Genomic DNA, 10,787 nt, shown 5'->3' on the forward strand with positions numbered 1-10,787 from the left:
AATTACTAGCTCAAATATAGGTTTGATTTTTAATTGGGCACAAACCCTGAACCAACACTCATTTAATTTGTTTCGGTCAAATAATTCAAATCATAAATATCTAAGCAGAGACCACATCTCTTAACTTTGATTTTGAAATTTCATTTACAACAAAAAAGTACAATTTCATCACAAAACCTTTGATCTCGAGGGCTAGGCAAGAATAGGATGTTTCTAGCACTAGAACAGGAAGTCTCAGCCTTTAAGGTCTTTCAACATCAGCAACAAATCCTTTGAAAAATCCAACCTCAGCTGTTTCAGTGCTTATAAAAATTTATGAACTACTGATATCAGTTTTCACCCAGGACACTGTGCAGAGGATCATTAGTAGATATGGCACACTTTGTAGCTGCTGTTAAATTTGAATCTTCGTGTTTTGATCAATGTTTCAAGAGAGACAAAGCATAGATGCATTTGTCATGATGTTCCAGCCAGATCTCAGTGAGAGCAGCTACAGATACCTACAGATCATGTGTTTCCCATGGCAACACTCTTCCTCTGCAATGGTTTGCACCACTGGCCACTGCAAGCCCTTCCATCAGTAGATGTGGATACGTGCAGATTTGGTACAGCAGGCTTGCAAGCGTACTCAGCACCTTTCTGCTATTATACTCTTCCCCTCAAATTTTGAGCCTAACCACCACTCCATTTAGGTCTGTTAAGTGATGAGGGTCATAAAGATAATTGAATTTCATGTAAGTTTCATAAATATAAAAACGCTGACCCTGACAAGAACCCTGAGTGTCACAGCTAGAAGAAAACTGTAGCATGAGCTCATATAACTGGACACTGCAGATTTATCACCAGGATAAACTTCATAAATGATTGAATGAAGGCAAGAAGTCCTTAAAGCCAATCAGCAGAAGACACAAATCAACTGGAAGCTGTGCATCTGTTTCATCAGCTGTAGAATTACTCACCAAACTTTGCATCTCTGTATTTCTCCCTATCCTCTTCTTAGCTCACTAACAGCATCCTCCTATTCTGTTCCTGCCCAGTATTTTCTCGATGCAGGTACCAGAAAAGAGCAAGAATGAAACTGATGGCATCCCAGGCTGCTTCATTCCAATGCACTTGGCCAAGATAGTTTTTTCCATGCCTTACAGCCAAGCATATTACCCACATTGTTTGACAAAGGCTAGAAATTCTAGTTCTGTTGCAATGTTTCTCCTCACAGAACAATGCTTTCAATTCCACTCCTCCTGTTTCAGAAGTTTGCTTTTAAAAACCTTGTACCAGTTCCCTTGCTCTACAGACACGTCTTAAGTCGTGCTTTTCTCCACGTCACCCTGACGTACACAATCCCTCCACCAATCCCATTTTTCAAAGGCTGCTTGAAAACACTCACACAACACAAACTTTCATACAGAATCAACATTAGCTGCAGGCTTTTCCCATTCTTTAAGCGAGGTCATTGGCCCAAATATTTTGATTCCCGAGCTGAATAATTGGTGAAGTAATTCCTGACTTGCAACGTAATTTTATTCTGGAATATCACTACCATGGAACGATTAAGACTGGAAGGGACCTTATTTACTCATGTAATGTGGGGCCTGACCTATGTGGGGCACGACAAATTACCTGGAGCATGTAGCTAAATGAGAATCTCTATTAATCCTAGTGGTACTAAACAGCAGACAGACAACATTTGAAACTACGTATCAAATTTTATCAAAACCATACAAGGTGTCTAGAACAGAGAAAGAGGAAAGAAGACATCTGTGCTGTCTGCTTTAACTATCACAACAGAGATGCCCAAATGCCTTCCATATAGTTCTATAATATTCTGCAGCATAGATGGAGGACCTTGTTAAAATCCCAATTTTTCCTAAATTATGTGCCTGAAGTAAGCCCAGCAGACATCCTCATAATTTCACAAAACATTAAGAACACAGCAAAAGGCAGGAGGCTCATGATGCAAGGTACAGAGGCTATTAACACACAGAGATGAAAATAACCCTCCCCCACAGAGACCCTATTTTAGGGCTGTTGTGCAGTGCACAACATACACCTTCAACAGAACATCATCAAAAACATGCACGGAGAGGAAACATTGACACCTCAGCTCTGGCCCAGACTTAACTCTGTATCATGGTATTACTATCACACTACCAGTCTAACCTAATGCAATTCTGCTGCAGTAGCCAAATTATTTCCACCACTTGCTTCAGCTGCTGAGTTTCCCCCCAGGCAGGAAACTTGCACAGTTTCAGTTATAATCAGCAGATGCCTCTTAGTCACACACCTCATATTCATAGGAGATTGAGCAGAATTGCTGATTACCAATTGACAGAACAAATGCACCGTTCACATGTACCTCCGTGCTTTATCCATCAGAAAATACTAACTGCTTATTGCACGTATTGATTCAACAATTACGAGGTTTGTTTGGGTGCATTTTTTTTTACAATTCACACGTAGAGAACAGAGCAGGGTGGCTACACTCAGACCAAAGGTTCATCTCATCTTTATCTTGTGTCTAAAGGTGGTTTTGGAAATGCAAATAGGAAAAAGCTAAACCAACAAAAACACTTCCTCAAAATACCCTTCTAGTCTCCACTAATTTGGCACTCAAGTACTTCCTGAATCCTGAGTTAACTTCTCTAAGATGAAGACTCTTGATGGACTTTTTCATCAGGAATTTGAGGAATTTGTTCAGATGGATGCAGAATTCAGGTAAACTTCCAGCTCTCACCTTGTAACAAACATCACTGGCACCATGCTCTGCTCCTCTGCTGTGACTACAACCTAAGCAGAAGATCTGATCAATTACTGATGACCTGTTCTTGATCAGTCCCCTGCAAACATCGACTACAACACTGAAGCCTTCAACCTCAATTATTTCCCCTGGGTCACGATGGACTGAACAACTTCCAGATCAGAACCAGTGACATTCCCTTAGCACAAACACCCCAAGGTCCTCACACACTACACACTGCAAGTTGTGGTTGGGTTCTGTAAGTGATGTTTTGCTTGTAACTTCAAATTACAAGTTACATGAAACATGCAGACATACCTTCTCCCTCTTACTTCCATTTCTTCCCTCTGAAGTGACCATCACTTGGACAGCTTAATCTAAGGAAATACTTTCAAGCTTCATTTCTACAAAGTTATAGATTGAAGTAATATTTCTCATATATATATTTTTTTCTTATGTGAGCTTTGATGAAAGCATTTTATTCTAAATTTTTTATAGCTTAAGTGAGGTTTATCACTGCTGGCATGCTTTGAAACATTTCCTCCTTCCCTTCCCTGCCCAGTCTGGAAACAACTTCATCCTAGCTCTCACAAACCTACATCACACCAACCTCCTCACCCACAAAATGATGCTGTATTAGATGACTGATTTTATTGACCATCATTGATAAAGACTGAACCCTGGTTCTTGTAATTAATTACACATCCACATCTTCTACTTAAAATAGAACAATATGTTTACACAGTTACACATCCATAAAGCAAGCAACTTGCACTTGTGTAACAGTCGCTCATTTTAAGCTTGTTGTATTATCCTATAAACAAATAAACACCAAATAATTTCTGTACCGACTGCAGACACTAAAAGGCAATATTTCTAAAACACAAAAAGTGGAGGATCTTTACCTGAATGTAAGGCTGACGCTGTATTTTATGAATTTTAGTCATATCAGTGTTGGACTTACACTGGTCTGCCCACCAGTGCTACTTCACTGCAGTTTTTGAAGCTCCCATAAGGCAGCCTTAAAATTGTTCAAGAGTTTAAAAGATAAACAACATGCAACCCTGCTGTAATAAAATTCAAATCTAGCATTCATTTTTCTAAATAATGCCATACTGTCTGGTTTTGGGCCCACATCAAAGCCTAAGACAACAAAAAAAGCCTTCCAAAACATCACCTCAGCATTTTTATTTCTTAAACAACATTTTAATCCAAGTGTTTCCAGCTAGGTAGCAAATACTACAGAAACACTGAGAAATATTACCAGCTTTGATTTAGTTTGAGAAGAAACAAAGGAACACAAAATCAGAAAATTCTTTTTTTTACTTAACATTTTGAAATGCATCATTTTCCATATCCATTCAATTTTCTTTGTTAGTACACAGCTACTCAAATTGGATAAAAATAACTAAATCATCGATTTGAATACAAAGATTATATGTCCTGACGAACCTTTGAGCTCTCAGGGATGACAGCAATAACTCACAGGAAAGAGGAGACTCAAACATATAAATCAGGAGTACTATTTCACTGTAATTAAGACAAATATATTTTATTAAGTCAATCAAAATTTTAAATACTCCCTGAGATCTCCTTTGTATTTTTCATAAACAAGCATCTCTAAGAGACATAAAAGGACATAAAAGAATATTCAAATACAGCAGACCATTTAAGAAGATGAGACTCTAAATAACCTATTACTTGTCTGGTTTGCAGTCCCCTCCCCAAAAGGTCATTCAAGTATTTCTCATTTCTGCCTGTTTCCTCTCCCTCCATCTTCTATGCAACTTTCTTTCATTGTCCCCTTATTCTTACCAGTTTTGCTCCAACTTACTTTTACAAAAGAACAAACACAACTCCAAAAAACAAACAGAACTTGGTGCGAACTATAATCCCTTTCTCCCTCTCCAACAAATGTGCTAAGAGAGGCCAATTTAAGCAACTTTGCTTCCTCCCAGATGCATCAACTTTTTTACAGGCCCACTCTCAGAGCTGGGGGAATGAAGAACACAACTTCTTTCAAAGCCAACAAAGCCATATAAAAAAATACTTTTGTCTGTCTGATTTCATTTCCCCTGCCCCATTTCTGCTTCCCCTTTGGATTCTTCATAAATCATCCATCACTACTACTCCTGAACACAGCTTATACTCAAAGCAAGTATTGCACAACATCTTGTACAAACATCAGACATTTTTTCTTAATTTTCAGTTCCCTTTGGGAAGGGAGCTGCATTAAACATGCGATTTTATTAGTTAAAACCTCTGCATCTCTACTCCAAATTATTTTAACTGTGCTACGCTCTAGTAGCAGGGTTGCAATAAGTAATACAGTAAGTAGAAAGCCCACCAGAATATCCTTTTCTTCCAAACGTTTTTCTTCTGACTGACATCCTTCCCCCAACAACAGCATAGCTGAAGTGGGAGGTTACTTGTGCTAACAAAGGTGCAGGAATACCTTTTTTATTGTGTTGATACAGAATAATAAACTAGATTGAGTCAAGAACAGCAAGGCAATCAAAAACTTCCATGTAACACTAGAAACATCGGCAAAGCTCCCGGAGGAAACAGCAGAGCTGTTTAGGGATCAGTTTTGTAAACATCCAATTTCTCTGGAACCACAGCAACGCACCAACCCACTGGGTGAGCGAACCCACTCCAAAGCCATCAAGGGGATGAACAAAAAGGAAAGGTAAACCTGGTGGATCTTTGCAGCGACCGCCAAGGTGTCCCCTACTCCGGGCACCTCCCGGAATCCGCGCTCCGTGCCGGTGACAGCTCCCCACCACCCCGGAGACTTCACCCCCGGGTCCAAAAAGCACCTCAGGCACCTGCGGAGCGCGGGCAGCACCTCCGGACGGCTCCGCGCCCCGAGCGGCGCCGCTCCAGCGCTCCAGACACGCAGTTCCCGGTGGAAGCGCTTCTCGCAGGCAGCGCCGCCGCCGCCGCCCGGCTCGGGGAGCCCGCACAGCTCCAGGAGCGGGACGGGCCGTGCGGACAGCGCTGCCCCGGGCCCGCCGCTCGCAGGTGCCGCCGGCAGCACGGGCAGCCCCGGGGCCGCGCCGAGGCCTCGCCGGGGGCGGGCAGCGCCCGGAGGCCGAGGGTCGCGGCGACCCCCGTGAGGAGCGGGCGAAGCGGGGCACGGCGGGGAGCGGAGCGAGCGGCTCCCGGCAGGGCGGGGCTGGGACGGCGCGGGGCCCGCGGCTCGCCCCGACCCCCGGGGCTCCCCGCGCCTACCTCGGCCATTTCCCCTCGTCCCCGCTGCTCCCGGCGGGAGCGCTCCAGGCTGCGGGCAGCTCCCCCCGCTCCGCCGCGCTGCGCTCACTTCCGCCCGGCCGCGCGGGGCGGGGCGGGGCGGGGCGGGGCGGGCGCTGCGCCGGGCCCGGCCCCGGGGCCGCCTCACCTGAGCCCGCGCCGCTCGTCCCCGCGCCCGGCCCGCGCAGGGAGCCCGGCCCGCCGGGGGCGGCTGTGGGGGGGGCGCGGGGCCGGGTGGCGCTGGGGTGACTCTCCGTCATTTCCTCCCCTTATCGCCCGATCTTCCCAAGAATGCTCGGCATGACTGGGAACTAGCCCAACGCACCAGAAACGTCCGGCGGGGGGGCTGGAGCCGCGCCGCGGACACAATGGACTTCCTCAGCCGCCGGCAGCGGGGGAGGGGCCGGGACGCGGCGGGGACGGGGCCGAGCGGTGACGCCGGAGAAGCCGGGGAGCCCCCAGCACGTGGGGCTGCGCTGCAGGGATGAACATCACCAGCGCTTGCCAGTGAACGACCCCGGTGGTTTGGAGCAACAGGTTCCACTACATAGAGTTTTGCTTAACTATCTTCAGAAACTACTTGGCCAGCAAGGGCAGATCCTTGTTGCAGCTCCAACCTTCCTGACATACCAACGCGTTTCAGAAAGAGCAAATATTTTGGTTTGACCTTTACAATAGCATCAAAAGAACGAAACGCTTTGGCTATGTCCAAAAGTATTGCATGTGGGATTTCATAGAAAGTTTAGGCAATGGGCCTTTTATAAGATCAAATTAAAAGTTGTCATGGACATTTAAACGTAGCAGTATTATTTTTAATGTAGATGTAAAAGAACTCCAGAGAAAATAACTTTATATTCCATCCACTCAGGGATTACTTAAAATAAGCAAAGAATTCAGTTTATGCTTATTGGTACTTTATTTTGCACTTTCAGCACACTGAAATTCTGAAAAAATAAAAACACTTCATAAGCATAAAAGACGTGAAAAGAAGACACATCAGTTTAGAAGCTACAATATAAATAAATTATCAACATTTTATATAATAAATTATATATAAAGTATTATATAATATAAATAAATTATCAAAAATTAGTCAGGAATACATTGCTGGCAGTCACATTTTTACTGTGGATATATATAACCACTATAATCATTTTAGCATCTAAGCATTTTCTGTTGGATAGATCTTGACTGGACACCATTAAGGTCAGTGAAAGCCCTTGCAGGTGGCTTCAACATGAGCAAAATGGAGACTTGGAAGACTGACACAAAATATGTTCCTGGAGAATGATCACAGACATGACTTTCATGACATAGATTAAAAAAATTACTGCAGTTCTTACCACCCTTGTGATCTAAGCCATCAGAATTTTTTCAGGCTGACAGTTATTAGAAGTAGAAATCAATCCTCTCTAATGTCATTCCAGTTTTGCCAATCAATAAGCAAATTCTGCTCTAATATTGAACAGAGTGGAGCATCAATAGAAGAAATCTCAAAAAAAGAAAGCTCAAGGTTCCTTTTCAGATGGTTGGTTCAAAACTACCTTATTTTCAGATTGCATTTTAGACTTTTTGTCCTGGCAGTCATGTCTCCTGGCCACCTCTTCTGCTGGGTTCCTGTGGTGATCCTGGCCAGGAGAGCGCTGTACTTGGAGCATTTAGTGACCCATGTAAATGATGCTTTTCAGAGGCACAGTGTCTTTCAGACTGGGATCCTGCTGCAAATCAGTCCCATGGTTTTTGTGCTGCTTTACCCTTCACATACAGGTCGCATTAAACTGCTCCCAATTGCTATGACTCACTGGCCATAGGGTTTAGTCCTGGGATAACCATTTGCCGACGTTTCATCCCTTGCTAAGTAAAGGGGCATTAACCTGCTTAGTCTGAACAAAAGGCAATTGCCACACCCAACAGTTTCAACAAGATCATGTTGGAATGAGGTATCTTTAAGGTCCCTTCCAATCCAAGCCATTCTATGGTTCAATGATTCCATGATCATGGCTATTTGGCCAACCTCCATCATGTTATTACATATGTGACAGTAGGTCAAATATTAAACTTTCTAGCTGAGATAGGAAAGATGATTTGGTTCATTCTGTGGATTAGTGAAGAATTTTAGACTATTATCAAGCCTGCCTATCACTGTCATTATAAGAACTGTGTGTGCCTTGGAAACTGTTTCCTTCTTGTCAAAAAATTTTCTTGCTACTCCACATTAAAAAAAATAGTTTAAGCCCATCCTTTTTAGCACTATCTCATTTTTGAAAGCTATTCTAAAAGTACTTCATGTTAAATAGACATTGATTTAATATTATCACACTAAATACAAACAGAGTGTGCTATTCCTTCCTTTGCTTTCACAGAGTCACAGAATCATTAAGGTTGGAAAATACTTCCAAGATCACTGAGCCCAACCTTTGACCGAACACCACGCTGTCAACTAGACCATGTCACTGCTATGACCAGTCATTTCTTTAACATCTCCAGCAATGGTGATTCTACCACCTTCCTGGACACTCTGTTCCAGTTCTTGACAACACTTTCAGTGAAGAAATTATTCCTGATGTCCAGCCTGAACCTCCCCTGGCACAACTTGAGGCCATTTCCTCTTGTCCTGTCACCGAAAGAAGAGACCCACCCTCACCTCACTTCAAGCTCCTTTCAACATTGTAGAGAGCAATTAAGGTCTCCCCTGAGCCTCCATTTTTCCAGGTTAAACAACCCCACTCCATCAGCTGTTCCTCAGACCCTTCACCAACTTTGTTGCCCTTCTCTGGACAAGCTGCAGCGCCTCAATGTCTTTCCTGAATTGAGGGGCTCAGAATTGGACACAGGACTCAAGGTGCCATCTCACCAGTGACAACACCAGGGGGACAATCACTGCCTTATTCCTGCGGGCTGCGCTATTTGTGATGCAGGCCAGCACTTTGCACTGAAGACCAACTCCAGCACAAGTACTTTTGCCTCTGCTTTCATTGTTTCTCAGCTACATCCACATTACCCAAGTATCAATTATCAGGTGCACTCTGGAAGTAGTAGCAGCCAGTTTTAGAAATAGGATTTGTATATCAGATGCCACATAGCCTCTCCATAGTCGGGCAGCTACAGCTCTCTCTCAAGGAAGACAACTGCTTGGCCTTGGAAGCTCAGCTTCCAGGCAAAGCGACACCATTCCCTAGAGAGCTGAATCTAGAAGGGAACAGTGGAATAGCCTGCAGACTTGCTTAGGCATGGATGATTACAAGTTACCCATTCCCACATGCAGAAATGACGCCAGCTTTAAATTATTTCTCATACAGGAAGTTATTAATGTGCCCATGTAAAAGCTATGCACAAGGTTTGTGTCTCAGCAGCTGCACTGTCTTGTTCCTGTGTGTCTTGTCTGTGATACGCAGACCAAATGACACAGTTCCTCTGACAGTTTTCAGGAAATAAAACTATGATAAAAATTATGATATTTGTGCTTTTCACTTTTCACTATGTCTTGTAAAAAAACCCCACGATTTTTAAAATAATATTTTAATGAAAATTTAATTTGCATACCACAGACAGAAAAAATGAGAGAATTTGGTCAAATATTTGGAGAGAGTAAGTGCTGTGCTTGCTATGCTAATAGTCCAACATCCCAAAAGAGCTGACACACAGCATATGCAAAGACCAAATTGGCTTGTGTAACTAGCAATATTGACACTGGTATTAACTGGAAATATGACAAATTATCACTGGTAGATGCTTTTTTAAACAATATCTAGGATAAAAATAAGTCTGGAACATACCCAGAATAAAAGGACGCCTACACATAACAAAGCTTAACAAATGTGTTGTGGTGACTATAACACATGGGAAGTAAAAAACAAAACAAAACCAAACCACACAGAACCTAAAAAGCCACACACCCCTCATGAAAACAAACAAACAAAAAGAATAACTAAAAACAATCACTTTAAAGCAAAAATTTCCTTAATTTTCTTCTCAGCATAAAATGCATTTTATAATATGCCCCCCCAAATTTAGCAGGTGAATGCCTTGAGCTACTGGAATTGCTGTTTGTCTTTAATTAACTGGAAAGAATAAACTTGATGTCCATTGTTAGAGTATCCTTTTTTTAAATGACAAATTGTTAGTAGGAGCAGAGGGATTATTAAAGGACAAATGTCCTTCCTGTGACAATAGGAAGACAGAACATATCCTACCAAGGAAAAAAAACCTCTTCACAGAATCCATGCCAGGTACCAGAACATGGTAAAAAACCCACACCCACTTTGTGCAGCATGGAAATTCCCGGTATTTCATTCACTGGGGTGTGGACTGCAACACAAAGTTTGGATTTGAAAGTAGACCAACTCAGACTATGCAGGAAATGAAAATCATGCAACTACATCTACAGCTTCAGTATGAGGCTGCTCGTAGCATAGCTCCTAGATTCAGTGATGTTTCAATTAAAGACAAAACAGCTGTTATCTTCTTATATTTATCTTGTTATATTTTCTTAAAGAAATCATGTTAAATTTACTGAGAAACTAAGCCTAAACAGAGAAAACACTAAAAAAATCAACCAATTCTCAGCTAGTCAAGACACTGATAGCCTTGAGGTGACCTCTATATATTTAAAGGCAAGAGGTTTTAAGAGCTAATTTTGGAAGAACTGGTAATTTGTATCAAAATTGCACCCGGGTTTTTTTTTAGTACCTAGAAAACTTTTATTTTTTTTTTTCCCTCTGAAAACCAGCAGAGGGAGACAGGTTCTGTTTTACTCTGAAAGAAAACAGAAGAGTTTATTACTTGAAAAATGTCACCT

General features: G+C 42.6%; 1 protein-coding gene across 3 annotated transcripts in view; it reads right to left on the reverse strand.

Annotated features, from left to right (window-relative positions):
* PIK3C2A (phosphatidylinositol-4-phosphate 3-kinase catalytic subunit type 2 alpha) overlaps positions 1–6,104 on the reverse strand; it is a 50,398-nt gene extending 44,294 nt beyond the window's left edge. For 2 of the 3 annotated variants that reach the window (XM_058830295.1, XM_058830277.1), the window contains exon 1: positions 5,972–6,104. The gene's annotated coding sequence lies outside the window, so the exon portion shown is untranslated. Of the gene's footprint in view, positions 1–5,432; positions 5,904–5,971 lie in introns of those variants that run through there. The other variant, XM_058830288.1, reaches the window with a different exon arrangement.
* Between the last annotated feature and the right edge of the window lie 4,683 nt (positions 6,105–10,787).

Source organism: Poecile atricapillus, chromosome 1 (genome assembly GCF_030490865.1).
Source record: "Poecile atricapillus isolate bPoeAtr1 chromosome 1, bPoeAtr1.hap1, whole genome shotgun sequence".
Lineage (NCBI taxonomy): Eukaryota > Metazoa > Chordata > Aves > Passeriformes > Paridae > Poecile > Poecile atricapillus.